The sequence below is a fragment of the Ambystoma mexicanum genome, chromosome 2p (genome assembly GCF_040938575.1).
Source record: "Ambystoma mexicanum isolate Mex_15411 chromosome 2p, UKY_AmexF1_1, whole genome shotgun sequence".
Taxonomy (NCBI): domain Eukaryota; kingdom Metazoa; phylum Chordata; class Amphibia; order Caudata; family Ambystomatidae; genus Ambystoma; species Ambystoma mexicanum.
Genome location: NC_090923.1, coordinates 819818336 through 819840595, shown reverse-complemented (window position 1 = coordinate 819840595; position 22260 = coordinate 819818336). Strand labels below are relative to the sequence as shown.

Sequence of the window (22260 nt, the reverse complement as noted above, 5' to 3'; positions counted from 1 at the left end):
GTGAAGATTAAATTGAAGCCAGGAGCAATTTTACCTCACCCGCGACTGTATCCCATGTCTCGAGAGGCAGATGAGGGTATTTTTAAGATGATTTCTGCCATGATCAGGGCATCTTAGTGATGTCAGATCAGGATCCCGCAGGCCAGGAACTAACAGTGTACAGTGACTCCACCTACGTGATGTCGATGGTGCACGCAGGCTTAGTACGTTGGAAAAGGAAGGGCTACCTCTGAGAGGATGGCACGCCAGAGCAGCACGCTGCTTTATTGGATGGGCTTATTAAAGCACTGCAACTCCCAGTACGCATCGCAGTTGACAAATGCACAGCTCACACGAAAAGGGCAGATATTATCTCACGTGGAAATTAAGCAGCAGATGTTGAGGCCAAGCACGTATCAAATACAGATGAAGAGATAATTATGTTGAAACTCCTAATGTAAATAAAAACATGGTTGTTATGATGATGGTATCTGAAAGTTATAATATCCTGTCAAAATGCAGTTGGTAGAGGTCCTGGAGGAAAACGCCTCAACAGGAAAATAATTTGTGGACGAGAAGAGGGTGTTCTTTAAACCCCTCTGAAGCATTGTGGTGACAAGACAGCACTGGTAAACCGGTGATGCCTGTAGCCTTATTAAGGGTGGTGCTGGAACAGCTACACCACCCCATGCACACAACAAGGGAGAATCTTGCTGCAACTATTGCTGAGGATTGGTTCGTACCAATCGAGCATGTTGCACTTGTTATGACAAATTGAATAACTTCAGAAATTCATGTCTAGGTATACACTGCGCACAGTTAGGGGAGTTATTCCAAGATCTAATGGCCGTTTCAGCATTTGCATATCGACTATGTCAACATGATACAAATGTTTAATGGATGTAGATACCTGATTGTAGTTGTGTGTCCCTTTTCAAGGTGGATGGAAGCAGAACCCTGTACACACCTAGATTCCACCAATGCCGTAAAATATTTAGTGCAGGAAGTATTTCTGAGATGGGGAGTATGTGAAGTAATGAGGTCAGGCAATGGTCCACATTTTGTGAATCAAACATTCGAGCAGATCAGCTTGTTACTTGGTATAAAGCACAAGTTTTCTTCGGCTTATCATCCGCAAGGAAATGGGATCTGTGAGAGGCTCAACGGCCTGCTCAAGGAAAGAATAGCCAAATTGAGGCTTACCTCGAAGAAAGGGTGGTTGCATTGCCTACCACTGCCATTATATGCATTAAGGAACCAGCCGGGTTCTGACCACCATCTCATGCCCCACGAGATAGTGACAGGGAGATGAATGAGAACAACTCTAATGCCTCCATCCAGAATTAGAAGTGAAGCTCAGCTAACTGCAGATTTGCGAGGAATGGAATTTTGTGACTATTTGAATTGTATGACTTCAAGTATCTCTGTCATTTCAGGACAGCTACAGCAACAAGGGTGCAGGACAGTACAGAACACAGAAGCAGATGCTTCAACAAGTGTTACGTGTTCCCCAACTCTTCCGTGGAGTTGTGGTCTTAATCCTCAACCGCTCAAGAAAGAAGTGGGATGAAACCCGCTTTAACGATCTGTTCATTGTGGAAGTCGCCACGCTGTCTGCTGTCAAAGAGCGTGCTTGGACTTTCTTAGGTGATGTTAAGATCTTTGATGGAAAAACCCCTATGCCTGCACCACTACTAGAAGCAAGTTTGTTTGTTTGTTTGTTTAGTATTTATTATGCGCACCAGACACTGGGGTATAAGGGCGCAGAAGGTAAGAAGATGTACAACTTGGAGCAAGGTTACAGGTTACAGGTTACAAAGGTCATATGTTACAAGCGTGTTATACATGTGAAAGGTAACATTTGTATCAGGCACATGGGTAGAGGCAGGTGGGAGCAAGTTCATGCATTCATTTAACATTTGTTGTCGTCAACCAGTTAACCACATTTTGCCTGAATTTGGTAAAAGATTGTTCTAGTCTCACAGTGATGGGTAGTCCATTCCACAGTTGAGCAGCTTTGACTGGGAACCTGGTTCCGCCTATGGTAGCGAGTTTAAATCGGGATACTTGAAGGCGATTGGTGTTGGCTAGTCTTGTTTGTCTTCTGGAGTGTGTTCTAGTGAATCTGTCCTTTAAGTATTGTGGGGCTTTATTTTTAAAGTGATTTGTGTGTGAGGGATGCAGTTTTGAGTCTGATTTTCTCGTGGCTGGAGAGCCATTTATGTTTCCTTCTTGTTTCTGAGATGTGTTCTCTCTTGGGAATGTTTAATGTTGCTCGGAGAGCATTGTTTTGCTGTATCTGAATTTTGTTGATGGTGGATTTAGTGGCTCCGATGTACAATGCGTTACAGTAGTCTAGTTTGGAGATGATTAGGGCTCAGCTGTGCTGAGATAAGAATTGTTTTCCTGCTCTGATTAGTTTACATGTGTTAGCTGTTGATGAGGCTAGGGTATTTACCTGTTTGGAGAATGATAAAGTGGAGTCAAGGTAAATACCTAGCATTTTTACTTCTTTGGCTACTTGTATGCAGTTCTCATCGATGATGAAGGAGGAGTAGTTTGTACTTAGTTTATTGATGAGGGAAGCGGTACCTAGGATGAGAAGCTCAGTTTTATCATCGTTCAGGCATAAGCCATGGGTTGCCATCCATGCCTGAACAATGCTGTAGATTCGGTTCACCAGTGCTAAGTCCTTTTCGTAATCCCCTGTGAGTGGGAGGAGGATCTGGGTATCATCAGCGTAATTAGTATACGTGATACCCAGATGGTCCAGGTCATCAAACAGGGGCTTAGTGAAAATGTTATATAGCGTTGGTGAGACGCATGAGCCCTGTGGCACGCCGCAGGTGATGGGGATGGGCTCTACGGCTGCTGCAGGGGAGAAGACCCTCATGGTGCGGTCACTAAGGAATGATTGGATCCACACTATAGCCTCATTGGAGAAGTGTGCTGCTGTATCTAAGTGGTTACACAAGACTTTATGATCCACTAAGTCAAATGCAGCGGATAAATCTAATAGGAGGAGTAGTGCTGGTTTTCCAGAATCTCGTAATTTGTCTATTTGGGCTTTTAGGTCAATCAATGCAGTTTCTGTGCCGTGCAGCGGATGGAAACCGGATTGACGGGAGCCTAGTAGTTGGTTTTGTTCCAGGAAGTTCTGGATTTGGATATATGCCACCTTATCCAGAATCTTCAAGAGGAACGGTACGGTTATAATCAGTCTATAATTAGTGGGTATAGCCAGGTCTAAGGTTTGCTTTTTAAGGAGTGGGAGCACCCAGGACTCTTTTAGGTTACTCGGGATGGTGCCCGTGGTAAAGGAGGCATTAATCAGCTTTGTGTTAAAAGGTGCTAAATCTTGTGCAGCATCTTTGATGAGTTGTGCTGGGCAAAGGTCTGCTTTGCAATTGGACAGTTTTAGACCAAGTATTACTTTCTCCACCTCTAATATGGAGACTTTGGAGAAGTGGAATTGGGTGGATGGTTTAGAGTTGGATGGCGTTTTAGTAGTGGGCAATGTGGCAGTGGCTAATGTCTCTCTTTTTAGTTCTATTTTCTTTTGGAGGTTTAGGACTTTGTTAGATAATGCATGCTGGTTTTCGGAGCACCATTTTCTATGTTTAAGGCAGTTATCTTGAGGCGTTATGGGATTTTCCAATTCTCTGAGTATGGAAAACAATTCTTTTGTGCTTGAGTTGGCTTGTGTAATTCTGTTGTTGTAGGTCTCTTGTTTAGCTGAGATGATTTCTTTTTTATATTGAGATGAAATGTTAATTAATTTCAGTTTATTTTCCGGAGTGGGGTGAGCTTTCCAAGTATTTTCCCATTTTCTTTTTTCTAATCTCAGATTTTTTAGGAGGGGGGTGAACCAATTATTCAGGTGGCTCTGTGGTTTACTGTTTCTAAGCTTTAGCGGAGCGATATCATCAAGAGTTTTGTTCATAATATTATAAAATTGTTCCACTAAGTCATTAGGGTTTAGGTTGTTAGGTAGAGCGTTCAAAGTGGGCATGATACCGGGGAGTAGTTTGTCTAGTGTCATATTTTTTTTGTTTCTGTTAAGTACAGGTGGTGCACAAGGATGTTTTTGCAGTTTAGGGGTTGTAGTGTCCAAGGAGAATGATATCAGATGGTGATCTGTCCATATTTGAGGTGAGATAGTAAGGGTAGAGATTTTGCATTTATGGTCAGCAACCCAATCTAGAGTTCTCCCTATGATGTGCGTAGGCTCAAACACTCTTTAGGTGTAGCCCAGTTCAGTCAGAATGTTGGATGTTGCTATGGCTTGTGGGTCATTGATATAATTGAAGCCAATATTAAGGTCACTAAGTAATACTGATTGGGTGGTGTCTTTGAGGTTTTCTGAAAGGATGGTAGATAAGTCTTCTATGAAAGTCTTGATGGGACCAAGAGGTCTATATATCAAGTGGAGATTAAGAGTTTGAGAATTAGCTGTAGGAGTCTAAGTAGATATTATCTCACAAGAGTCAATAGTCGGTGAAGGAGTAAGTCTCATACCAAGCTTAGTTTTGGCGATGATGCCTAGTCCGCCACCTCAAGCTCCCCATCTATCCGTTCTGAGGATAGTGTAGTTGTCAGGAACAGCTAGGAATAGTGCTGGGCCTGATGCCTCATGCAGCCATGTTTCTGTTATGGCTAGGAAGTCGTAGTCTTCAGTAGAGATGACTTCAGATATTTCTATACCATGGGCGACTAGAGATCTAGCGTTTATTAGGGCTCCTTTGAGTTTGGGTATGGAGTTGGTTGGAGGGAGTGAGATAAGGTTTATTGACACTGAGGTTTTTATGCCTTTTGTAGTTATGAGAGCTAAGTTTGGGAATGGATTCAGTGGTCATTTTAGTTCAAGTACAAGCATCAGGGAAGAACCACAGCACATGCAGATGAGATCTTTGACGAGGAAGAAGGACGCAGAAGCTGTCAACTAAAGTGAAAGAGTTGATTGGACTGTGGCTTGTTTCGTGTAATAGTGCAGTCACTACAGGGTCAATGAAAAAGGCTTTGATCTTAAGCCTCATAGCATCTTATTAAAAACTTTGGACTGAGGTATGAGCCTTCATAAGAAGAAAAGTATGCCAGATTCTGACTGTGGTTACAGCCATTAGAAGAGGGTGCAGTACCCTAACTCATTTCACACCGAGTTCCTGTTTGGATTTGCCTATGGTGTTACCCAATGATGACCTTTCCCGGCTCGTTCTTGCTTATTTTGAGTTGGTGTTGCGCTCATTCCCTTCGCTTGTGGGGAGAACTAATCACATTCGAGCTTTCTTGCGAGATCCTAAAAATGGCCCAGTTATAAGAAGATTGCTTATAATCATCACTGAACAAATTTTGCAGTTACCCAAGTACAGTGAGGAGAGCACAAATGCCCCTATCAACTAATGTCGCTCATAGAGTAGTCAGTGTGATGTTCTTTCGTGTAACTGAAGAGTACCCACATCTTATTGGAAAATGTACAGATGTGCTCACCTTTCTAAGCGATCCCAGAAACAATGCAAACTTGAGCATGATTTTGAAAGGCATTATAATCTAAGTGGAAATATATTCCGAGCGAACTCACAACTCGGTAGTGTGAAACTTTCCTTCGAGAGAGAGATCGAGAGGGTGATGATAAGGAAAGACTCTTGTTTCATGCTGAAAGAAATTCATCATGTCGTCTGGGATGAAGCAGATTCGAGGAATCAATCGGGAGCAGATGTCATGATCTCTGCTTCCAAAAGGTCAGGGTTTTCCCAACTCCCTTGGAAGCAGATCCATAACCCAGGTTCCGAGTGCCAACCAGTCCCAATTGGGACCTTTTGGACCCAGTCCTGGCGCCAGTGGCACCAGGCTCATAAATATGCCCAGTCCCAGCGCTGGAAGCGCCGGGCTCATAATCCTTGGGTGGACTTACCTGCAGCAGACCATGCTGCTTACTTGCCTGCCAGTTGAGCCTCTGATCCTCTTCTGTTTGGAACTACTTTTCCTGTTGGGTGGGGCAGGAGCCACTCCCTAGATTCAGAACACTGGAACTCTTCTGGAAAGCAGGAACTCTTTTCTTACCTAGGCGTGGCTGTGGAAGGAGACACCTAAGCACTACAGGAGGCTATTTAAACCACACCCGATGGATGAATCTTGCTTTGCGTTATTCTGCATCCTCTGCAGCAGAACGCTCATCGTGTCTTCTGCATCTGATCCTGGGCCTAAGGAAAAAGGCTTACCATCCTGAATCCAGTCTTCAGCAACACCTATAAAGACAAGAAAGAACAGGTTAGCATTACGGTCTTCAGTGACAGCTCTTCACTTACCTGGTCCATCGGCTGTCACCAACGCCTCGCGCTGCATTCCGGCATCTGAAAGACAAAGGCTTACCTACTCTTCGTGCGCTCCGGAGGTCTTCACACTGCATTCCGGCATCTGAAAGACAAAAGCTTACCAACTCTTCGCACGCTCCGGAGGCCTTCGGCGCTGCATCCCGCATCTGAAAGACAAAACAAGGTGCGTTTAAAGACATTGGGGAACTTTAATACTCACGTGCCATTACTCCTTTCTACATCTAACCCAGTGGGTATTCCGGCACCCTGCAGCCGCTCCGAACTTGTACCTGCAAAATAAAAAGACAGAGCGCATCGTGAAGCAGGCAACAAGCGCTTACTTACGTGCTTCCAGGCGCTTCTATTCATCACACAGGCTCCATCTTCAACTCACTTCAGCCCGTCATCCGCCATCGCCGGAACCCTGCAAAACAAGAAACATCATTACTAAAGACTTTAAAGACATTAGAATTACTCGAAACTTACCGTTCGTGCAGTAAACGACGGACAGCAGTCCTCTGAAGTCAAGAGGCCTGCTCCCCTTATCCAGTGAAGAAACTGGTTACAGCACCCTGCCCCGAGGCAGATGGAGAGCACGGCTTTCACTTACCTAAGGTGAGAGCGTTAACCTTTGGGGTTCTACAGGAGAAGAGAAAGGGAAGAAGAGAGAGACATTCAATAACCCAGTTCCTTAATCCCATATTTTCTATCTGCAGACATCTTACCCTTCGAGTCAGACATACAGTGCACAGAGGTCCAGCCCAAAGAGCCAGCCGTGTGTTACACATCACCTTTGAAGATACGGTATACGCCCAGTCAAGACCGGCGCCTCTACGGGAATCAGGTGAGCGTTACAGCAGATGTATGTATTTGAACTTATCTAGACAGTTGAAGTAGACGACAACATTATAAAAGAAGGTTTTTTGGAGAAGTACGTCTAGAGAACATTTGGTGAAGTAATTTTCTTTCATGCTGGGGTGGTATCCACATTTCGTCTGGGTAAAGACTGGTTCCAAGGAGACATCGAGAGTTTGTTCTTATCATCCAGTAAGCAGACAGCAGATCAGCCAGGACGAATTACTGAATCAAGACAGCAGCTTCCAGAAGCAGTACATAATGCTGATGTATTAAAGTTTCAGTTTTTCTTTCCTTAGGCAATATAGATGGGTAGCATCAACAGTAATTTCATAATGCCAGATGCAGAGAGACATCCACGATGCCCACGAAGTAGATGCTGTAAGCTAACATATCTTTGCGACATTGATGCCTGCATTGTGTTCATAATCATACTGCTTCACTGACAGTACGCACGACATACAACATTGGTGCAAATGGAGCAAGGACTCCTGTGCATGATCATGAGCAGAAGGAAAATGTAAACGTGGCAACTACTAGGCAGCCTAGACCCTATGTAGTCATTCCTGTCCCAAAGAAAGATGACAAATTGCCTCTGAGATAAGTGTCAATAACAACCATTCACATGTAAAAGGTTTCTTAGAGACTCTTTTAGGTTGTAAGAGACAGGCTTGGCAAGACAAGAGATTTTTAGATGGTGAGCCCATACAGATAATGCATGCAAACACACCTGGTTCTGTGATAAAAGACCCAAGGATGATTCCTAGAAGACAGACACATATGGAGATTGTGTGAGACATTTTCACGCCTAAATGGCATGTTGAGAGGATGAAACTTTTTGAAACTTTTTGAACGTTTTCCTACTCAGACATTACATATAGGTGTACCCCGTCCACTGATTGATGTGCCTATGATTTATCCAGAAAGAAGAGGCTATGCTGGTACACTTCATGATATGATCATAGAAGCTCACATGAAAAGAATGAGGCCTAAAATAAGCACCCAGGAAGATAATGATGAATTAAATGATTAACTGGACAGCACAGCTCACTTGGGAAATAACATATGGTATCAACACATGAAGGAAGTTGGAAGAAAAACTTCAAAGGAGGAATGCTTTGTATGTGCACTCCTGCCATACAGTATGGGGAAGTCTAAAATCTTCATAGCTATTGAAATAGATGTCCAGACAGCTTATTGTCTTTCACACGTAGCACTTTGCAAAACCAGAGGCTAGTTCATGGGTCGAGATGCCTACCTCAAATGGGCAACTGAATGGACAGATCCAGATGAAGATGACTATATCCAAGATACAAAGACAAGAAACAGAGCCCATAATAAGAATCATGTGATCAGATATGAAAAGCCTGGAGTGAAAGGAGCTGGAATTAGATGGGAAGTAAACAAAGAATTGGAGGTTGCAGGAAAATCTGCAGAGGACATTCAGAGATGGAAGAACAGAGGACAAATACAGAACTGGGGATCAGTGTTATCACCAGATGGAGGGGAAGATGGAGTGGTGATGTGCATAGCCTGGGTGGTCATTGGTTGTTACAAACCTACCATTGACATAGTGCAGAATGGCTGCAAGCCATTATGGCCAAGTCTAGCTAAGCAACTGCCTTGGGTCGAAGATAGAGGAGGGCCCTTGCAGATAGTGCCATTGGAAAATTCAAAGTTGTGCTTCAGAAATAATGGCACAAGAAAGGTTGGAGAGAATCAGAACTGTGGTAGAATCTTTGATGTTCTGGGAATGATACATGGTACAGCAGTTATCATGGATCATTATTGGGCTTGTGGATCCAAGGCATACATGAATTTACCCAAAGAATGGGGAGGAATATGCACCCTGGTGAATGTCCATGTTCCAGCATTGGTAATTCCAAAGAGTGATCTGAATCTTGACAGTTTTCCAAAACCAGATGCTCACCTGAGGAAGAAGAGATCTGTGGAGCTTATAAAGAGGATGAAGAGAGAACTATTTTTCAGCTAAATCAATAGAGGCTTTTGACTCTATCCCGTATGAGCACAGATTGTTCAGCCAGACTCCTTCAGAATTCACGTTGAACTTCATGCCGAGAATCCAGGTTGGAGCAAACACCAAGTCGTTACAGATATCCAGGTGGGAATTGCTGCAGACAATTAACAATACAATAAAGGGATTCAATGCTATCAGAGAAGAGATGAGAGCCATAAAACAGATGACTCTCCAGAACAGATATGTCTTTGACATGATCACAGCTATGGATGGAGGTGGTTGTGCAAAAATTGGAGAATCATGTTGCACCTTTATACCTTCTCATGATGACGATAATGGAACCTTGACAGAGGCCATAGATAAGCTGATGAAACTCCATGGCCAGATGATAGACGAAGTGGAAGACATTGCTAATGATAGCTGGTTTGGATCGCTCATTTCCTGGGTTCCACAATGGATGGCAGACATGTTCAAGTTCCTTAGAGCCCTGATAGTGTTGGTGTTGCTTGGATTCTGTGTGATCAAGATAATAATCTCACAGTGCAAGAAGACGGCAAAGAAAGCCATAGGGATGAAGATCATCATGGATGTCGAACCAGGATGGAAGCCCAAAGACCTGACAGATGAAGAAATCAGAGATTTTGTGAAGGCCAGTATTCATGCACCTGAAGGAACAAAGTTCCTCTATCCAAAGAACCATAAGAAGTATGTGGGAAGATGGATCTATTGCAGTCCAAGTGGACAATGCATGCTCATGACATGGAACAGGGATGATCATGTGAATTCAGCAGGATGCCTGAAGGGAGTCATAAAGATATGGGTTCATAAAAAGCTATTTTTCAGAAGAGGGTGCCTGGATGTAAAGGATGATGAGAAAATGGTCGAATCGGCCAGAGGGGGGAGTGTAGAGGAGGAGCCAAGAACCCCCACTCCAACCGCCACGCCCATATTACCCGTCTGTTGGAAACCAGAGTATGAGACATGCACGGAGCAGTTGAATAGACAAAGAGCAGAGTATGGACTCAGTACAGTGCCAGTGAAAAAGTACCAATTCCTAAGAAGATCTGGGAGGCAAGGTACCCATTGAGAAAACCGTACCTGCATACAAGAAAATATGATGGCCATTTGAACGAGATTCCTGAAGAAGCACAGCAGATAAATGGCAAGGATGAATAGTGACATCACACAGAATCGAGCTGACATCTACAGAAGAGATGCAGAGACCAGAGAATGCAGATATTTTGTAAAGCATCAAGAAAGTATCAAGGATAAGTGACATCTTCAGATCAAGGTGAAGAAGCTTATGCCACAGAAACAGATGAAGATATTAAGCTAGTTTAAATGTGTACAGATGCAAGAGAAACACAAGCAGACAAAGTCATCATGAGGCTAGCTTTATAGTGAATAGATTGCGGCAAGCGCCAACGTATTGTAAGTGATTTCAACCCGGCACTCCACTAAGTCAATGCCTAGCGTGTGATGCACAGCTGGAACCCTTAATATATATTTGTGTCTTTAAGTTCTTTTATTTCTGAATGATGTACCCTTATATCACGCCCCTCTCTTTGAATCCCCCGGTCTCACTGAACCAGGAAGCAGGCTGTTTTGCAAAGTTAAAAGATGTATTTTATGAATTTGCACTATATAATATATATTCAGTGAAAAGACTTTGTTAAAGGGATGTTATGGTTAAGTTACGCTACTAAAAACCTATGAAATTCAGTGAAAAAACGTTGTTAAAGGGATGTTATGGTTCCAAGTAAAACCGAAAAACCCTTGAAATTCGCAAGTTATGGTAAGCTAAGCAACCATAACTCGCGCCACCATCGTGCACTGCTAAGCCTAACACCCAGGACATCAAAGATGACATCACAAATGTCATTGATGACATCATTGATGACATGTAACGCTCACCTGATTCCCACGGAGGCGCAGGTCTGGCTTCGAGTGCTGATGCTTCTTCAATGGTGAAGCGCAGGACTCTGAAGATGGACAGAAAGGGCCCTCTACTCTGGCTTCTCCGGCTCGCAGGAATATTCCCCTGTGCGTGAAAATGGAGTTTTACCTATTGACTGAGTTATGCTCAAGCCTCCCACTCTCTTCCAACCCTCCACGATACCCTTCCACGATTCCCCGTGAAGTCTCACCTTAGGGCCAGGAAGGATGAGCTCTCCATCCTGCTTCTGATGCAGGGGCGCGTTGAAAACCAGTTACTTCACTGGATTGAGGATTGGTGGGAGTTCAGGTAAGCTTGACTATTCAGGTAAGACTCTGTAAAAGTTCTGTTGCAAGTTCAAAAGTCCAAGCTTAATAATAAGGTTCATTGTCTTTTGCAGCAAGCGCTAATGCTTATGTCTTTTTTCCCCTTAGGGGCCGGGGTTCGGAATGCCGGAGATATGGCGCCGACCCGAAGTGAAATGTGCAGTTCCAGTTCCAGTAAATGGCAGGTTAGTTCTGGATGAGCGCTCAGGAACTGTCTTTGCATACGCTCATTCAATGTCTTTGTCTTTTTTCCCCATAGGGGCCGGGGTCCGGAAAATGCCTGGAAGCGGCAAGACCCGAAATGAAAAGGGAATGACCCAACAGGTAAGTCTTATTCCCTTCCTTCTCTCACCTCTTATTCTTGTCTTTTTCTCTAGGCTCTGGGAAGTGGCTGTGTATCCGGATGATCGCTGCTGAAGATGAAGGAACCCAGGAAAGGTGAGTGAAATGCAGCGCTGCAGCGATCGTAACAAAATGCTTTTAAAAAATAATGTCTTTCCTTTCAGGATCGTCTGTGATGTCTCTGTGGTGCAGATTTAGCTGGTAAGGTCTCTTGTCTCCCTTTGCAGGTGACCCAGGATGCTGACAGGCGTGGCTGAAGTCCAGATGCAGGAGCTGACACGGTGAGCGTCCAGCTGCGAGGAGCAGAACAACGCGAAGCGTGAGTTGCTGATCGGGTGTGGTTTAAATAGCTTTGGAAGAAGTTCCCAGTGTGTATCCTTCCACCGATCAGGTATGTATCCTTCCCCGACCACACCCGGGTAGAAAGTAGTCCCACAGGTAAAGTAGTTCCATTCAGGCCTCAAGAGGGCCTGGATGTAGCAGCATGGTCTGCATCAGGTAAGTGCACATTAAAACACTTGAACACATGCCTAGCTTTATGAGCCTGGTGCCTAAGGCACCAGGACAGGGGTCCTACATGAGCCTGGCGCCTAAGGCGCCAGGACTGCGTCCAAAGGGCCCCAGCTTGGGGCCGCTGGCACTCTCCTGGGGGAAATGATGCCTGCCTCTGGGGTTGCTGGGTCGGACCTGGCTCCTTGGAGGTAGGCATCATGACATGACATCACATGTCTGGCTCCCCCTTTTTTCTTTACTGACATGTCTAGGCCACATGTTTTTCTTCAGTATCAGTTAGGAACTAAGAATTGTAAACATACTATATTTGTAGACTTATCCTTCAAGTATGTTCTTACAATAATTCCCTTATGGTCCAGTTATATCATATGAAACATATACATAGGGGAAGACACAACCTTGAAAGACAGCAATCCTTTTTGTACATTAAAATAATCAGTAGAGTTATCAGCACTTTCTGATAGTTCTGATGTTTTTTTCTTACTGTACTTTCCCTGTATATGCTCCTATTTGTATATGTTGTACTCACACTATTTACCTTAGGGTCCAAGTACATCATGTGGTATATATACATAGGGTAAGTAACAGCTTAGAAGCAGAGCAATCATTTCTCTGCATAAAGGTAATCAGTTGGGTTATGAACACTTTCTGCTACTACTGCTGTTTTTTTTACTTCTATTTCCTTGTATATATTCATATTTGTATGTGGTGTCTCTTTGTGTTTTGTCTATAATAATGCAATTATGTAGTAAGTGGGTTTTATTACCTACTTATCACATGTTTCACAGTACGCAAAACTCTAATAGGAAAAAAGTTATCATTTCACCATTGAACATGGCAAGCTTATGAATATTGCACCTCCATCATGTATGCTGCACAAAATGCCTATGCTTCTACATGAGTACCTTAGTATACTGGATTGAATTTAATAATAGAATGCTATTTGCAGTAGAGGTCAGTTTTTCTCAGAAAGAGTCAAGATTTTCAAATGAAATATGTGCTTTTGAATTTACAAACAGATTTTCTTTACACTAGGAAGTCTATGAAGCCACAAGCTACATGACAGCACAGCCACCAATCCAGCGATGTCTCCGGATGGTTTCTACCTGCCGGGACGCTTGTCTTTCTTCAGCAACTATATTAGCGCAAAGATGATATTATTACTACAATTATCGAAGGAATACATGGATGAGGGAAAGATTCAGGAAAGACAAAAGAGATTCTACAATGCAGTTCTGGATAGGATTACTTATGGTTAAGAGATTGGCTATGGACAATTCTATGCTATGGATACTCACAAGTACTGTTTGGAACGGGCCCATCAAAGATCTGGTCAAAGATTTCTGGACTGGAATTCTGCTAGCCCACCGGACGGGATTCAGGGTGCTCAGATTCTACATTCATCACGGCACTCTGGACACTGCACGGCCTCTGGACTAGATCTGACGGGTTGGTTCTGGGTTGCAGCTATCAGGTTACTGCTCTGCTCTATTGGTTTGGATCTCTGGATTCTAGCAAGAGTTCTTGGCAAGAAAGCAGAAACAGCACAGCCTGGCTATTCTTTTTGTTGTGCCCCTTGGAAGTCTGGGGGTAAAATCAGGCTTCAAGATTTTAAAGGCCAAGCTGAGAAGGGTTCAGCTTTGAAATTGGGCCTCTCTGCTTTCAAAGTTCTGGAGTCTTGGATATGGGTTTCTCCTGCAAAGTGCTTCGCCAGTAATCAGTTGATGGGTGAATCTCTATGTGTGTCTAGGTCCTAAACTGTCCCAATTTATGTATTTCCCTAAGGGGTGGGTAGGCTGAATTATACTAGGCACACCCTCTAGGAATCCTATTGGTTAGGATCTGTCCTCTCTCATCATTTGAGAAGGAACTCTGGTGCCATGATGATGCTGTATTTTACAATCCAGGGAGCACCTCCCCTTTGTTTCTGTACAGTAAATCTAGTTTGCATAAAAATCATATTTACAATACAACCAACTTGCTAGCAATACATATTTACATCACAGATTTAGTAGAGCAAGTATCCGTCCGAGTTCCATCTCGTGAGAGCTTTAGTTCAGATTTGACCTTTTTTCGCGCTTTTGGTTGGGTACCAAATGTCAGATTTGTCCACATTTTTATACATATATGTGCATGATATCTGCGCATAATCCTGTGAAGTTTCGTATTTCTAGCATCATCACAACTGCTACAAAATTACAATTTCGGTAGTCCTGTCTCTGAATATAGCACAGAGTTCAGAGTAGTTTCAAACTGTGAGCAGATTTTTCATGTTAACAACCTATATTTTACAGATTTTTATAAATTTTGCACAGTTCTCTGCGAGTCTTTTTCAAGAAGATATTTTCTTGTGGGTTAAGATACACAAATCTGTCTGGTCCCGCCCCCATGGTTTTGCTGGGCCAAGAGCAATAAGGCCTCTCTTCCTGCAGTTAGTTTCTGTTGACACTTGAATTTGCATTCTCTTTCAGTCCAGGAAGCCTATTGTCTCTCCCAAGAGAGCAAAGCAAAATCTCCTCCTCCTTTCATTAGCATCTAACTGAGAGTCCCAAGGCAGAGAGCAAAAGGAAGGCACCTTTGTTTGGGGAAAACGGTGGAATGTGCTTTGAAGTCCTCTGGCTAGTATCAGTTCACTTTAAAACACTTTGTTTAAAATTGTCTTTGCAAAAATAAACTTACATTTCAAAATAGGCAAACAGATCTCTAATTCCAGTCTTTTTAAAACACAGAGATTAAATAGTAGCAACCTATTTTCCTTTTGATGGCAAGTCTCTTCTTTTCACCAATTTGATCTTAATGTACAAGTTTAAACTAATAGTGTAGGTAAATGACAGCTTTGATACAGGCAGGCGGCGGTACTGCGCCCATATTCTGACAGATTTTTCCAGGCAAGCCTTTTTTTATGTGGATATTCTTGTGATGAAATCTGCTTCTCCTGACATTGTGCTTATGGGGATTCCTTAAATAAGGTGATGGTTAACACCGAGCAATAATGTGGATCTTTTCTCATGTTTGGAAACCATTATTTTGCAATTTCAACAGCCAAGGAAAAACAGATTTTAGAGCACTTCTGAGTTTTCCTGGCAATGAAGCACTGCCTTTTCAGGTAGTTCCATTCACACTGTGGGCAGCCCAATGACAGGTTTTGGCAGTGTGGTCTCCTGTTCTACCACTGACACAGGCAAAATAGATTTGGCAGCCTATTTTTCTGGTTTCCCTGCGTACTTCTCAGAGGCTCTTTGACGGCCATTCTGTTGGTTCTGGTGCAAGCAGCACACAATGATGTCGCAGGGCAGAGCCTAGTGGGTCAATGCATCCCACAGTATACATATATAGGAATGAGAGAACTACGGATGTTTCCACTACGCATTATAGCATTGCTGGACAGTAATAAGAAGGCCTCATTTCAGTCTGTCTGTCATGACCCGGACTGCCATCCCAGTATCCCAATGCCCTGCTAGCAGTACCTTAAGATTACCTTGGCGTCTGTTACAACACCGACACCAAAGGCACCACAATTCCCAGCATCCTAGGAGCGGGCGCAGTCACGTGATTCAAACACGACGTGATTCCCGTTGCTTGCATCAGAAGGCTATATGAAGTTGCAGACAACACTCCTCGAGTGCTCTTTAACTGTGGTTCCATCTTGTTAAGTCGCGCTACTGTTCTTTGTCTCTTATAATTCTTGGTACTCTGATTTTTGTACTGCTTTATGGACTCCCTTCTGCGCTCCTCTTCTGCTTTCTGACGCCCGGCTCCTCCCCTTGATGGTCATCACGGTTACTGAACTTGGCATCGTCCCTGACACTGTCCCTGTGAATACCCTTGTGTGAACTGCTATTTCGTTTACTCTCCTTGGCTGCTCTGCTTACCGACACTGTGATTGGTCTGCCTGAATACTCACTTAGCCATCACTACGAGCAGTCTCTCCCTGCTCCCTCTGTCTCTGGCACAAGCTGCTGAATCACACTCACACCCTGGATCCTTGTCTGCATACACTATTTCTGTGTTCCTTAGTTCCTCTCCCACTTCCTATTGTCGCTTGGACACTTTGCAGCTGGATATTCACATGCACCATTCTTCTCTTATACTGGTGGCAACCGGACGCTCTGCTGATCAATTCTGTTGTCACCCTCCATATTCCACAGGTGGATTTATTTGGTTGGATGCTCTGCTGCTCGGAGTGGATTGTTTTGGACACTTGTTTAGTTGCGCCCTCGTGCCGTTCGGGTTAGGTTTGTTGGGACTGTTTCTTCACTGGATACACAACACTTTGGACCTGCCGACTCCCTCAGACCACAACACCCGCACAATCAAGTAGGTTCTCCGCTGTGTCATATTGCACTGCAGGTAAGAGTTGGGTTGCACAAGGGGTTGCGGTTGTTTGGTACTCTGGTTTTGACCTTGTGACCTTGCCTTTTTCCCTTAGCTCTGTTGCTACTCCTGACTTTTCACCCAAGCCCCTGGCCTGACAGGTGTATTACCTGTCCTGCAGGCTGCGCTCTTGGGGGGAAGGTTTTTTCTGTTTTCGGTCCACAAGCTATGACCGAACCAACTAAGGGTAGAGAAACTGAGCAGGCTCACTTCTTTATCGCTCCAGTGGTTCATGACAGTGTTGCAGTTAAAAAAGCAAATTGAAATACAAAATGAATCTCAGCAGAAGAAGTTAGATGGGCCAAAGAAGCCAAGGTCTTATCAAACTGGAGTGAGCTGACATTGGATACAATCCATGTGAAAGAACAGAAACTCCTGTTCAGAAGGCATGATCAAAACAAAGGACGTCGGAGGACTATTCGAAAATAGTATTTTAATACACTAAAAGGCTTGATTCTGTGATCTCCAGACACGTGGAAGGATGAAGTTGGACGAATGAGGTAATCACACTAATGCACGAGAGCAGAGTGTGCCCACACTCCGTTAAAATTTCTCAGAGCACAGTACAAACTCAAGGCCAGGCTTCAAAGCCCTAATTGACACTAGACCATTGAGGTGATGATGGATTGATTTGCTAATGATTGGGAAGCTAGTATTAAGACGATGTCCCCAGAACCTGGATGTTCAGCATGCATGCTGCTAGACGTAAGTGTAAAAGTACTGACAGAGGTTAGAAGCCAACCAATTGTAGAGCACAGCGTAATTAAGGGTCCTATAGTTTGTGTAGCCAATGGAACATTGTGTATTTAGTGACGTTCATAGTGGCCATTTTAAGGGGAGGGCTTAGTTGCCCCACCTGATGTTAAGTACCCTATCACTTTCCTTCACTGTTCTATACTCATATGGAACTTATACTTAGACATTCACTTACAGCCTATCACTACCTTCAATAGGTTTTTGTAGTTTGCCACGGAGGATGACATTGGTAATGACACAGGTCAATACGTCACTGATGATGAATTTCCTTAATATAACCTCAGTCTTTTGTAAGATTCATTGAGTAAGAGGATTGAGCGAGTGCTGATGTTGTACTCCCTGTTTTAGATACTTGACATTAAAACAGACTTCCTTTTGCCAAACTACCTGAGTCATTTTGATTATTGATGTATGAATAAAATCTGCATCCCCATCCATCTCAAGGGTAATTGCTACACATCAAAGAGGCTGGGATTTCCAGTTCTCAGTTATTACCCCATTGCTAAAGGAAACAGCTAATTTAGACCCTAAGAACCTCTAGAATTACAGACCAGTGGCAGGACTACCATGGCCTGTGAAGATCCTGGAGAAAATAGTCATGTCCCAGTTACAGGACTAGGTTGAACAGGAGAAATGATTGGGTCCTCTTCAATCAGGTCTTCAAGCAGGATTTGGGACAGAGACGGCTTTATTGACAGTCTGGGATGACCTTCTGGAGATGGCAGATCAGGGGGACATGTAATCATTGATCATGTTGGACCTATCTGCCGCATTTGACACAGTAGACCATAAGATCTTGTTGAGACGGCTCGGGGATGTTGGAAGGGTCTCTGAACAGGCCCTACAATGGTTTGAGTCATTTCTAACTGCAAGGGAACAGAGAGTCAAATTGGGGGATTTTCTGTCGGACGCCTTAATGCAAATGTGTGGGGTTCCCCAGGGCTCTTCACTCTCCCCACTTCTCTTTAATTTATATATTAAACCTCTTATGGACATATTGAGGAAACACCTGGTAAAATTCCACTCTTATGAAGATGACACTCGGGTGTTCCTGAGAGTAGAGAGATCAGAGGAGACTTCTGAGCTGGTGGAACAGTGCTTAAAGGAGGAACAAGCCTGGATGTGCTCCAATCAGCTGTTGTTAAATGCCAGCAAGATGGAGGTTGCATTATTTGGTTCGAAATATCAGTTGCAACAAAGTATGCAGGCATTATCACCATGTTCTCTGGGCTCACAATTGTAGTTCTTCCAGAAAATAAAGAATCCGGGATATATCTGGGAGGACAGCATGGAATGTGGAGCACAGGTTAGCGCCAAGGTGAATTCTGTGTTGCACACCCTACGAATGCTCCGACAGATCTTGACGTTTATAGCAGAGAAGGACTGAGCAACAGTTATAGGGACTCTTATCAATTCGCGATTGGATCATGGAAACGCATTGTTGATGGGAATTCCAGGATTTCAGCTATGAAGACTGCAAGTGGCGCAAAGTCCAGAAGTCAGACTGGTGTTCAGGGTTACAAAATCATCCCCCATTTCCAACCTATGGAGGTCCCTACACTGGTTGGCGGTGAAAGAGCGTATATTGTTGAACCAGTTAGCTTAAAGTTATTTGTCGGATAAAATCCTGTCTTACACCGTAGTCCGTCATCTACAATCAAGTAACAAGAATTTGTTGAAAGTACCACGGTCTAGATGCGTGAGTAAAGGGGACAGAAGATTTGGCGTTTATGGACCAATACTCTGGAATAACCTTCCGAGAACTATCAGAGAAATTAAAACCCTCACGGCATTTCATAGAGCAATGAAGATTTGTTCTGCTGAGCGAATATCATTTGGTATAGCTACTGAACTGTGTATGGTTGTTTCTGCCTGATAATAGCCTCTGAAGAAGCTCTGTTGTTACATTTGTTCATTGACATCAGCGCCCAGATACGATTGATTTTGTCAGTTTTGCGGTATAAATTACTCAAATCAAATCAAATCAAATCTTGGATAGTTATTGAGCATGGCCCTAGCTCTGAGAATCTGAGAAGCAGCAAAGCCTTGTACATCAGAGGTTATAGGATCACACATTAGGGAGTAAAGTTACAACAGGGCTGTGTTACATTACATTTAAGAAACAGGAACAGTAATTAGGGATGAGGTGGGGTCGGTTGTGCTTAGTGTCAAAGGTGTTAGGGTGCGTTAAGAAGGTGCTCCTTGAAGAAGAGGGTATTGAGCTCCTTTCTGAATTGCATGAGGGTGGGTGTGAGTCTAATGTTGATAGGTATGAGGTTCCACAGCCTGTGGGCGGGGGGTGTTTCAAAGCCCATCAACGTGAAGAAGGCCAGGATTTCTCAGTCCGTGTTTCCCAGTGTATTTTACTCACACTAAATGGAAAGCAACTAAACATCCACTGAGTAAAACTAATTTCCAAATTCCTTAAGCCAGTAACTGGTTCTCGAGGGATTATCATCCTGCTTGCTCAGATAGAAAAATGAAGTAGAATTCTTAGTATATCCTACTATAGTCAACAAAACGGATTCCTCTGTGGACATAAAAGTAATAATTGTGTGTGCTGAAAGATAACTCCCAAAAGACTCGATATTTAGAATCTTGTTCACCTTTTAAAAAAGCATTGACAAAGCTAACAGGTCTGGCTTTGCAAAAGTAGAGGAAGTTCCTTTTTAGTTTTGGCTATTAGGTTGTACTTTAAGCCAGTACGATTGCAATGGACTACAGCTAGTCGGTAGATGGAATATGAGGAGGGGCATGCCCCACGTGTGGCACTGACCCCCGCCCCACTTAATACAGTGTACCATTCAAACCTTGAAGACTGCAAGGTGTGTGGGGGAGGGCTGTGTTCAAACTCTAATACATATCTCTCTGAACAAACTAAAAATCAGGCACACAGACAAGCACCAATAAGGAAAAATGGCAAGACGTGGTGTTGCGTACTAAAGCAGGAGGAGAGAGATCTGGATAAATTTGCTTTGTGGCAATGTTGATGACTCCAATTCCAGAAAGGTCTCTTCATGGTGGGTATGATTGACAATATGTTCCAGTTTTTTGGCGCAGTGGGTAAGTAAACTGTGTGGTTGTCTGTAGTGTCTGTCAGAGTGGTGCTTAAGAAGAAGAGTGTGATGATTTGCGACCGATAATCTGTGATGGGTTAGTGTGTTGTTCAGCCTAGGACTGACCTCTAGGGCAACATGGTTCCTTTGTTTGGTCCATTTTACTGAAAGTTGGTCCGTTTTTTGGACAAAATGGGCCCAGTTTGATAAGTTACTTCTCTGTGCAGCTGGTAGTTTTGATCAGTGCTACTGAACAATTCCTTATTGTGAATTACTCAAACAGTCTGTCACAAAATGAATACATTGCTATTTGCAACTGTGAGCCACATTTTCATTGGTGCCCAAGACAATTTTACTCCTCAGTCTGGCCCTGGGTGGTGTTTAGGGAAAATAGTGTAGGCACAAGTGTCTTAGGTTGGTGTATGTGCCAGGATCTCCAAAACCCTCCCAGTATTGCTCCTCACCTGTGTCTTCCACTGAGCTGTCAAGGGCTTCGGACTCCTTCTTCTTGCTGGGTCTTCGAGTTTCCTTCACCTTCTCCTTCTTTTGGTGCAAGTAAGGGCGAGCTCCCTCGGAATCCACCTTGGCAGGATGTACCACAAAGCCCCGGAGGACTCCAAGGAGCAGGCTCCCAAATGTCTAGGGAAAAGCCAATCCAGCATAAAAAACCCTGGTAGAAAGTTCCAAGTGGAGGATGAAGAAGTTCCCCTTTTCTTTTTTGACAGGTATAAAGGTGTTTACACCTTAGGTTCGTAGAAAATGGTCCAACAGAAAATAGTTGAGCCTCTTCCAGGGAAGGAATGTAGAATATTGGCGAAAACTCGGCTCCCTGGAATTCTGAATCCCTTGATGCACTGGGAAGTGACTATGCAAATAGAAGATAGTACGCTAAGATAGACAGAAGTGCGAACAGAACCCAAGGAACAGCAATGAGGTCTAACCAAGTGCAAAAAGCTCTTGGTTAGAAAGGAAAGGAACCGGTATGTAAACAAGAGAGAGAGAATAACGCTACTGGAACTAAACCACGAGGCACGGAGGAAGGAAAGCAGTAGGTAAGTGTAGAAGTGTACCAAGTACACAGAACAGAGCCGCAGGACGCGGAAGGCGGAAAGCAGCAGGTAAGAGTAGAAGTGTACCAAGTGCACAGAACAAAGCCACAAGACATAGAAGGCGGAAAGCAGCTGGTAATACCGAGGCGTCACCCAGAGACGACGCTCGAAGGAAAAGAAAGCGATGGAACGGCAAGCACGAAAATTTAAGAAAATAATAGTAATAGGGAAAAAAAGGATGACAATAGTTAAACGCGAGAGATAGCATACAAGGAATAACTACAGAGACTAACCAGAAGCAGAAGACAGGGTAAACCAGGAACAGAAATGGAACAGTTAGAAAGAACTGAATACAGATGACAGAGAAGCGACAGGGGGAGTACAGAAAGGCTAACGCGAGAAAAAACAGCAGGGTGGCAAGGACTCCGGTGCAGGAACCAGTGAGCGTGATACTGAAGAAACACAGATACAACGCACTCCAGTCTAGGCTCCGCCCACCCTTATAGAGGCGGCAGCCATTTTAGTGGAAGACTAGACTGGCAACCAGGATTCAGGACTTGAATTTCCAATGTTGTCATTGCTTTCAAGGCCGACGCATGACAGTACGTTCCATTTTGTTAACGTGTTGTTTCAGTGCTTCAGTTTTGTGTTCAGACAGTTGTCATATCTTGCCATCAGATCACAAAATAACAACTGTGGACAACCTTTTTAAATATAGACCATGTCAAAGTGGTTGCATTTATTTGTTCATATACATAGACAACTTTTTTTCTCCAGCTTTATAC

General features: G+C 43.7%; 1 long non-coding RNA gene across 1 annotated transcript in view; it reads right to left on the bottom strand.

Moving 5' to 3' along the window:
• The window catches only part of LOC138565939 (uncharacterized), a 122186-nt gene extending 100251 nt beyond the window's left edge, over nt 1-21935 (bottom strand). Inside the window, exon 1 of the long non-coding RNA XR_011301722.1 lies at nt 20891-21935. This is a non-coding gene — a long non-coding RNA (uncharacterized lncRNA). The remainder of the gene's footprint in view (nt 1-20890) is intronic.
• Between the last annotated feature and the right edge of the window lie 325 nt (nt 21936-22260).